This window comes from Triticum dicoccoides, chromosome 7A, assembly GCF_002162155.2.
Source record: "Triticum dicoccoides isolate Atlit2015 ecotype Zavitan chromosome 7A, WEW_v2.0, whole genome shotgun sequence".
Lineage (NCBI taxonomy): Eukaryota > Viridiplantae > Streptophyta > Magnoliopsida > Poales > Poaceae > Triticum > Triticum dicoccoides.
Genome location: NC_041392.1, coordinates 668,950,121 through 668,960,543, shown reverse-complemented (window position 1 = coordinate 668,960,543; position 10,423 = coordinate 668,950,121). Strand labels below are relative to the sequence as shown.

General features: G+C 41.5%; 1 long non-coding RNA gene across 2 annotated transcripts in view; it reads left to right on the top strand.

Moving 5' to 3' along the window:
• LOC119327993 overlaps positions 1–1,167 on the top strand; it is a 1,754-nt gene extending 587 nt beyond the window's left edge. Inside the window, exons 1-2 of one of the 2 annotated variants that reach the window (XR_005158787.1) lie at positions 7–492; positions 572–1,167. This is a non-coding gene — a long non-coding RNA (uncharacterized LOC119327993). Of the gene's footprint in view, positions 1–6; positions 493–571 lie in introns of those variants that run through there. The other variant, XR_005158788.1, reaches the window with a different exon arrangement.
• Positions 1,168–10,423: the final 9,256 nt, after the last annotated feature.

The following is a 10,423-nucleotide window of genomic DNA, read 5'->3' as shown; positions in this document are numbered from 1 at the left end:
TCCGTTCACGGGCTCGCCGGATCTCACGATTGGGGCGCTGGCGACATGCTCTCTTGCTCGTCCCCCAGTGTCCTCGTGAGCACTAGACCAGCCCCTCAGTTGCCGGCCACAGCGCCCCCATTTCCCCCAGGTGAGAAACCGTCGGGAGAGGCAACTGCCACGGCGCGCCACTCCTCCAATCGCACAACGGTCCCACCCCGCGACGCCGGACTCCATGGCCCTGGCCTCGCCTTGCCCCGGGTGCGGCCACAGCCCCTGCCCGGCGACGCCCCTCCCAAATCTGGCAAGATCGACGCCATGCCGAGCCACCACCATCCGAGCGCGCCGCCCACTGTCGTCCCTATGTCACCCCCCCTTCTCCAGCAAACCTTCTCCGGTGGATCCTGCCGCGTGTGCAAGCTACCACAGATCCTGGGTTGCCTCTAGAAACACGTCGACGTCCAGCGTGACTCCAGCACCCCTGTGCACTCCCTCAACAGGCTATCATCCATGGTCAAATTTTGTGTGTTGTTGACGCAGTGCAGAGTCCTCTCGACGCAGTCCATAAGCTTTTTTTTGTTTTTTTTTTCAGGTTTGGCGTTGTGTTTTATCTGCTATTCGTTGAAGTGGAGGTCCTGGCAGATCAATTCAATGCAGTTTTGGTCACAAAATAATGACCAGCCACAGATTCACAATCGCGATCCAGATCGAGGAGCGAGCAGTCTGAGCGTCTGCAGACTTGAAGTGCGCCTGGCCGCGGCGCATGGCCGTGCAACCCACTATTTGAATTTTGTTTGTGTTTTGAGGTGGTTCACGTGGCGTTGGCATGCAGTGCGGCACCCATGTGCGTGCAGTCCACGGAGATAGGGGCAGGACGATGGTGTTTTTTTGTGTATTTTGCTCACGGTTGACATTTTTCCCCTTTTCAGGTTTTTGCTGCGATCCCATGGCCACACAGGTGCAATGCTGTGAGGGCTGGACATGCAGTGCGTCGGGGCCGGCTTGCATTTCATGGACAAAAATGTGGATTTATTTTTTAAGTCCTTCGTCATTGTAATATGTGTACTGTTGATTAAAAAGAGGATCACTGCAGTTCGTTCGCCTTGTCTCGTAGCCCAGAGATGTATAGATGGCAGCTCTCTCAAAAACATGCATTGAAGGAAACAACAAAAACCTTTTTTTAGTGCAGCTCACTTGTTTCATTGGCGCAGTGATCTCTCTCCCAGCGGTTCACTATGTTGACAGGTGCAAAAGCAAATTGGAAGAAGTTGGTTTTTCATAATGCATCTCACTCTGTTGTTGTGTGCAGTAGAAAGAAAATTGGAAAAGAGAAATTGATTCAATACACTCACCTCGTCCCTACGGTGCATACTCGTTGATAAAAAGCATTACGGAGGTGATAAAAGAAATATAATGTGGTTCACTTTTCATAGTATTGAGGTTCACCAACGCTCGACATGAAGTGCACTCCACCTCGTTTGGAAAAATTTACGTCGCACAAAAAAGAAATCATGCATTGCACTTTCCTGTCCGATGAAGTGCGGGTTTTAGTCTAAAGAAGTGCACTCCACCTCGTTTGATAAAATTTACGTCCCACAAAAAATAAATCATGCAGTGCACTTCCCCGTCCGATGAAGTGCGGGTTTTAGTCTAAAGAAGTGCACTCCACCTCGTTTGGTAAAAAAATACGTCCCACAAAAAAGAAATCATGCGGTGCACTTGTCTGTCCAATGAAGTGTGATTTTTAGTCTAAAGAAGTGTGGTTTTCTGTCTGATGCAGTACGGCCCGTTTACGATAGTCTTGAGGTTCACTTTTCATAGTCTTGCGGTTCACCAACACTCGACATGAAGTGCACTCCACCTCGTTTGGGAAAATTTACGTCCCACAAAAAAGAAATCATGCAGTGCACTTGTTTGTCCGATGATGTGCGGTTTTGCGTCCGACGCAGTGCGGTTTTCAGTCGGATGAAGTACCCACGCCGATTTGGGTGTCGCGAAAAACAGAGTGTCCGCATTTCGGTAAATTTAAAACCGCTCTTAAACCGTAAGGAATTAGAGAGAGTATTCTACATGAAAAAGTCGTGTCTCGTTGATATCTTTCCAACGGCGTATCATTTGAATCATTTCGACAACCGGTTTGTAAAAATTTCGCGAAAAACGGCCGCTGCCACTCGTCGTCCATTCCATGATTTTCAAAATTACTTAAAACTATAAGGAATCTCAAAACCATTTCTACATATGAAAGTTGTGCGTTGTCCATAGCTTTCTAACGACATATTACATGCCTCGTTTTGACAAACAATTCAAAAACTAGAGCGAAAACAGTACCGAAAATTGCAAAATAAAAAAAACAGAATTCCGCGATTTAGTAAATTCAAAACTGCTCTTAAACCGTAACGAATTAGAGAAAATAATAGATATGAAAAAGATGCACCTCGACGATATCTTTCCAACGACGTATCATTTGCCTTATTCCGATGAGCGGTTTATAATAAATCACGAAAATACGCTTGTTGCCACTCGTCATCCGCCGCACTATTTTTGAAACTACTCTTAAACCGAGAGGAATTTCGAAAAGTGTTCAACATGGAGAAGCTGCGCCTAATCAATAGCTTTCCAACGGTATATTATACGCCTCGTTCCAATAAATGGTTAAAAAATTAGAGCGAAAGCAGTTTTTTTCGACACGAAGTTCACTCGTGTGAGTACTGCAGCACACTTGGTTCAAACAATGACGTGCATTTGCATTGAACGTGTAGTGCGGAAGTGTTATCAGAATAACTATTCTGATAATATTATCAGAATAGACCGGCTGTATATATATATATATATATATATATATATATATATATATATATATATATATATATATATATATATATATATATATATATATATATATATATATATATAGTCATATGATTTCTTATGTTAAAGTAACAATCCATTCACAATGTAAAGTATGAATCAGAAACTTCATTGAAAAACTAGCAAACTATAATCTCAGTCATTGAAGCAATTGCAATTTATCATAACATCGGAAAGAGTCAATATAAGAGCTTTTCAGCAAGTCCACATACTCAACTATCATTTAGTCTTTCACAATTGCTAACACTCACGCGATACTTATGGGTATGAAGTTTTAATCGGACACAGAGAAAGATAGGGGCTTATAATTTTGCCTCCCTGCCTTTTACCTCAAGGGTAATGTCAGCAATAATAGTTTATGATAACCCACATCCAATTGGATGTATATATCAGGATCTTTCCAACACAAAGTGCTTGCTGATACGTCTCCAATGTATCTATAATTTTTGATTGCTCCATAATATATTATCTACTGTTTTAGACATTATTGGGCTTTATTTCCCACTTTTATATTATTTTTGTGACTAACCTATTAACCGGAGGCCCAGCCCAGAATTGTTGTTTTTTGCCTGTTTTAGGGTTTCGAAGAAAAGGAATATCAAACGGAGTCCAAACGGAATGAAACCTTCGGAAACATGATTTTCTCATCAGATAAGATCAAGGAGACTTGGACCCTCCGTCAAGAAAGCCACGAGGTGCTCACGAGGGTAGGGGCGCGCCCCCCTGCCTCGTGGGCCCCTCGAAGCTCCACCGACGTACTTCTTCCTCCTATATATATCCACGTACCCCCAAACGATCGGGGACGGAGCCAAAAACCTAATTCCACCGCCGCAACTTTCTGTATCCACGAGATCCCATCTTGGGGCCTGTTCCGGAGCTCTGCCGGAGGGGGCATCGATCACGGAGGGCTTCTACATCATCATCCAAGCCCCTCCGATGAAGTGTGAGTAGTTTATTTTAGACCTACGGGTCCATAGCTAGTAGCTAGATGGCTTCTTCTCTCTTTTTGGATCTCAATACAATGTTCTCCCCCTCTCTCGTGGAGATCTATTCGATGTAATCTTCTTTTTGTGGTGTGTTTGTTGAGACCAATGAATTGTGGGTTTATGATCAAGTCTATCTATGAATAATATTTGAATCTTCTCTGGATTCTTTTATGTATGATTGGTTATCTTTGCAAGTCTCTTCGAATTATCAATTTGGTTTGGCCTACTAGATTGGTTGTTCTTGCCATGGGAGAAGTGCTTAGCTTTGGGTTCAATATTGCGGTGTCCTTTCCTAGTGACAGAAGGGGCAGCAAGGCACGTATTGTATTGTTGCCATCGAGGATAACAAGATGGGTTTTTTATCATATTGCATGAAACTATCCCTCTACATCATGTCATCTTGCTTAAGGCGTTACTCTGTTTTTAACTTAATACTCTAGATGCATGCTGGATAGCGGTCGATGAGTGGAGTAATAGTAGTAGATGCAGAATCGTTTTGGTCTACTTGTCTCGGACGTGATGCCTATATACATGATCATACCTAGATATTCTCATAACTATGCTCAATTCTGTCAATTGCTCAACAGTAATTTGTTCACCCATCGTAGAATACTTATGCTCTTGAGAGAAGCCACTAGTGAAACCTATGGCCCCCGGGTCTCTTTCTCATCATATCAATCTCCATCACTTTACTATTGCTTTGCTTTTACTTTATTTACTTTGCATCTCTATATCAAAAATACCAAAAAAATATTATTTATCATCTCTATCAAATCTCACTTTCGTAAGTGACCGTGAAGGGATTGACAAACCCTAAGCGCGTTGGTTGCATTGAGCTATTGTTTTTGTGTAGGTACGAGGGACTCGAGCGTAGCCTCCTACTGGATTGATACCTTGGTTCTCAAAAACTGAGGGAAATACTTACGCTACTTTGCTGCATCATCCCTTCCTCTTCGGGGAAATCCAACGCAGTGCTCAAGAGGTAGCACTTGCCAAAGGATAAAGTGTAAAAAGGAAAGGTGAAGATCACCATGACTCTTGTATAAGGTATAAGACAAAAATAAAGGATAGGCCCTTCGCAGAGGGAAGCACATATTTTCATGTGCTTTTATGGTTGGATGCACAAAATCTTAATGCAAAATAACGTCACTTTATATTGCCACTTGTGATAGGCACCTTTATTATGCAGCCCGTCTCTTTTATTTATTCCATATCACAAGCTCGTATAAAGCTTATTTTATCCACACTAATAGATCATACATATTTAAAGAGAAATTTTTATTGCTTGCAACAATGACAACTTACTTGAAGGATCTTACTCAATCCATAGGTAGATATGGTGGACTCTCATGGCAAAACTGGGTTTAAGGATATTTGGAAGCACAAGTAGTATCTCTACTTGGTGCAAAGAATTTGGCTAGAATGAGGGGGAAAGGCAAGCACAAGTAGTTGGATGATCCTGACAATATAATTTATTTCGGATATAAGAAAACATAACCCATTATGTTGTCTTCCTTGTCCAACATCAACTTTTTAGCATGTCATATTTTAATGAGTGCTCACAATCATAAAAGATGTCCAAGATAGTGTATTTATATGTGAAAACCTCTCTTTCTTTATTACTTCCTATTAATTGCAACGATGACCAAAACTATGTTTGTCAGCTCTCAACAACTTTTATTCATCATACTCTTTATATGTGAAGTCATTACTCTCCATAAGATCAATATGATCTCTTTATTTCTTTTTATTCTTTCCCTTTTTTATTTCTTTTATTCCCTCAAGATCATAGCAAGATAACCAAGCCCTTGACTCAAAACTAATCTTTATTATATATAGCTCATGGACTCGGTTACATAGATAAGGATCAACGCAAAAACTTAAAGCTAGATCATACTAAACTTTATTATACTAGATCAAGATATAACCAAAAGGATCGAACTAAGAAAAACGGTAAATATAGAAGTGTGATGGTGATACGATACTGGGGCACTCCCCCAAGCTTGGCAGTTGCCAAGGGGAGTGCCCATACCCGATACTCAGTTCTCCTTTGGTGGTGATGATAATTGTGCCTTCAAAATTTTCATATTGTAGTTGAGGAGAGCAATTTCCTCCTTTAAGTCATTGACCTCCAACTCTAGCTTCAAGATCTTGTCACATAAATCTCCTTTGCTCTTCTGCCGAAATCAAAAAGGAATAGATTAGTTATCAGATGGGTTAGCCCTCTTAGGGATACTAGACTTCTTGAACTTCACATGCATATCCCCAGGTTGAGGTAGAGGAACATCCTGTTGGGGGACGTAGTAATTTCAAAAAAAAAATCCTATGCACACGCAAGATCATGGTGATGCATAGCAATGAGAGGGGAGAGTGTTGTCCACGTACCCTCGTAGACCGAAAGCGGAAGCGTTAGCACAACGTGGTTGATGTAGTCGTACGTCTTCACGATCCGACCGATCAAGTACCGAACGCACGGCACCTCCAAGTTCTGCACACGTTCAACTCGATGACGTCCCTCAAACTCTGATCCAGCCGAGTGTTGAGGGAGAGTTTCGTCAGCGCGACAGCGTGGTGGTGATGATGATGTTCTACCGATGCAGGGCTTCGCCTAAGCACTGCTATGATATGATCGAGGTGGATTATGGTGGAGGGGCACCGCACACGGCTAAGAGATCAAGAGATCAATTGTTGTGTCTTTGGGGTGCCCCCTGCCCCCGTATATAAAGGAGTGGGGGAGGGGGAGGGCCGACCCTCTCTATGGCGCGCCCTAGGGGAGTCCTACTCCCATCGGGAGTAGGATTCCCCTTTTCCTAGTAGAACTAGGGGCCCTAGTAGGAGGGAAGGAAAGGGAAGGGAAAAGGAGAAGGAAGGAAGGAAGGGGGCGCCCCTTCGGATCAGCCCATGGGGAGGGGTGCGACCACCCTTTGAGGCCTCTCTCTCCTTTCCTGTATGGCCCATTAAGGCCCAATACGAATTCCCGTAACTCCCCGGTACTCCCGAAAATACCCGAGTCACTCAGAACCTTTCCGATGTCCGAATATAGTCGTCCAATATATCGATCTTTATGTCTCGACCATTTCTAGACTCCTCGTCATGTCCCCGATCTCATCCGGGACTCCGAACTCCTTCGGTACATCAAAACACATAAACTCATAATATAACTGTCATCAAACTTTAAGCGTGCGGACCCTACGGGTTCGAGAACTATGTAGACATGACCGAGACACGTCTCCGGTCAATAACCAATAGCGGAACCTGGATGCTCGTATTGGCTCCTACATATTCTACGAAGATCTTTATCGGTCAAATCGCATAACAACATACGTTGTTCCCTTTGTCATCGGTATGTTACTTGCCTGAGATTCAATCGTCGGTATCTCAATACCTACTTCAATCTCGTTATCGGCAAGTCTCTTTACTCGTTCCATAACACATCATCCCGCAACTAACTCATTAGTTGCAATGCTTGCAAGGCTTATAGTGATGTGCATTACCGAGTGGGCCCAGAGATACCTCTCCAACAATTGGAGTGACAAATCCTAATCTCGAAATACGCCAACCCAACAAGTACCTTCGGAGACACCTGTAGAGCACCTTTATAATCGCCCAGTTACATTGTGACGTTTGGTAGCACACAAAGTGTTCCTTCGGTAAACGTGAGTTGCATAATCTCATAGTCATAGGAACATGTATAAGTCATGAAGAAAGCAATAGCAACAAACTAAACGATCAAGTGCTATGCTAACAGAATGGGTCAAGTCAATCACATCATTCTCTAATGATGTGACCCCGTTAATCAAATGACAACTCATGTCTATGGCTAGGAAACTTAACCATCTTTGATTCAACGAGCTAGTCAAGTAGAGGCATACTAGTGACATACTTTTTGTCTATGTATTCACACATGTATTATGTTTCCGGTTAATACAATTCTAGCATGAATAATAAACATTTATCATGATATAAGGAAATAAATAATAACTTTATTCTTGCCTCTAGGGCATATTTCCTTCACATCCTCCTCCTCCAAACTTGAATCATCGATCCTCATCAAATGAGCATCCTCCTCATCATCCGTAGTTCGACCATAAGGAGATAGGTCCCCATTGGTCTTTGGGTCAGCAATGAGATGTGAAACATAGCTCTCTCCGTCGGAGTTTTGAGATGACATCTTGCTCTAAATCTGCTGTAGAAACAACTCAAAACAAAAACATAGGATTGTGTCGTGGTACGGTGATCAAAACCTTCGGGATGAATTTTTACCGACCAAAAGAAGTATCGTGCAAGAAAACGGAGTCCGGAGGGCACACGAGGTGCCCATGAGGCAGGGGGCGCACCCAGGGGGTAGGGTGCGCCCTCCACCCTCGTGGATGCCTCGTGTCCTTTCCGGACTACTTCTTATTTTCCTATTTTCTTAAATATTTCAAAACAGAGAAAAAATTGCTATTATAACTGTTTTGGAGTCGGTTTACTTACCGTACCGCATACCTATTCCTTTTTGGAGTCTGAAATGTTCTGGAAAGTGTCCCTTATGTACTTCTCCGGGGTTACAGTATCAATAACATTGGTTTCAACATTTATGGGATTACCTGAGATATAATGTTTGATTATTTGACTGTTCACCACCTTCGGATTTGTGCCTTCGTAGTTGTTGATTTTTATGGCACCGGAACGATAGACCTCCTCGATAACGTATGGTCCTTCCGACTTAGAGAGGAGTTTTCCTGCAAAAAATCTTAAACGAGAGTTGTATAACAGAACATAATCACCTACAATAAACTCACGCTTTTGTATCCTTTTGTCATGCCATCTTTTAACTTTTTCTTTAAATAGTTTGGCATTCTCATAGGCCTGGGTTCTCCACTCATCAAGTGAGCTAATGTCAAATAGTCTCTTCTCACCGACAAGTTTGAAAATCATAATTGAGCTCTTTAATGGCCCAATATGCCTTATGTTCTAGTTCGAGAGGTAAGTGACATGCTTTTCCATAAACCATTTTATATGGAGACATACCCATAGGATTTTTATATGCAGTTCTATAGGCCCATAATGTGTCATCAAGTTTCTTGGACCAATTCTTTCTAGATCTATTAACAGTCTTTTGCAAAATTAATTTAATCTCTCTATTACTCAGTTCTACTTGACAACTAGACTGTGGGTGGTATGGAGATGCAATTCTATGATTAACATCATACTTAGAAAGCATTTTATGAAAAGCACCATCAATAAAATGTGAACCACCATCAGTCATTAAGTATCTAGGGACTCCAAACCTCAGAAAAATAACTTCTTTAAGCATCTTAATAGAGGTGTTATGATCAGCACTACTAGTTGGAATAGCTTCTACCCACTTAGTAACATAATCAACAACAACTAAAATATGTGTATACCCATTAGAGGAAGGAAACGGTCCCATATAATCAAAGCCCCAAACATCAAATGGTTCAATAACAAGTGAATAGTTCATAGGCATTTCTTGACGTGTACTAATATTACCAATTCTTTGACATTCATCACAAGACAAGACAAACTTACGGGCATCATTGAAAAGAGTATGCCAATAAAAACTATATTGCGATACCTTATGTGCAGTTCTATCTTCAGCGTGGGGTCCTCCATAAGCCTCGGAGTGACACTTGCGTAGGATCTGTTCCTGTTCATGCTCAGGTACATAACGTCTAATGACGCCATCTACTCCTTTTTAAAGGTAGGGTCATCCCAGAAGTAATGTCTTAAATCATAGAAAAACTTTTTCTTTTGTTGGTATGTGAAACTAGGTGGTATAAATTTAGCAACAATGTAATTAGTATAATCTGCATACCATGGAGCAGTATGAGAAGCATTTATGACAGCTAATTGTTCATCAGGAAAGCTATCATCTATAGGTAGTGGGTCATCAAGAACATTTTCTAACCTAGACAAGTTGTCTGCAACAGGGTTCTCAGCTCCCTTTCTATCAATAATATGCAAATCAAATTCTTGTAGCAGGAGAACCCATCTAATAAGTCTAGGTTTAGCATCTTTCTTTTCCATAAGATATTTAATAGCAGCATGATCGGTGTGAACAATTACTTTGGAATCAACAATATAAGTTCTGAACTTATCACGAGCAAATACAACTGCTAAGAATTCTTTTTCAGTAGTAGCATAATTTCTCTGGGCACTGTCTAGAGTTTTACTAGCATATTGGATAACATTTAATTTCTTATCAACTCTTTATCCTAGAACAGCACCTACAACATAATCACTAGCATCACACATAATTTCAAAGGGTAAATTCCAATCAGGTGGCTGGACAATAGGTGCAGAAATCAGGGCTTTCTTAAGTATTTCAAATGCTTCTACACAATCATCATCAAAGACAAAAGGAACATCTTTTTGAAAGAGATTAGTCAAAGGCCTAGAAATTTTTGAGAAGTCTTTAATGAACCTCCTATAAAAATCGGCATGGCCAAGGAACTTCTTATACCTTTAATGTCCTTAGGACACGACATCTTTTCAATAGCATCAACTTTAGCTTTATCAACTTCAATACCTCTTCCAGAAATTTTATGCCCCAAGACAATACCTTCATTAACCATAAAGTGGCA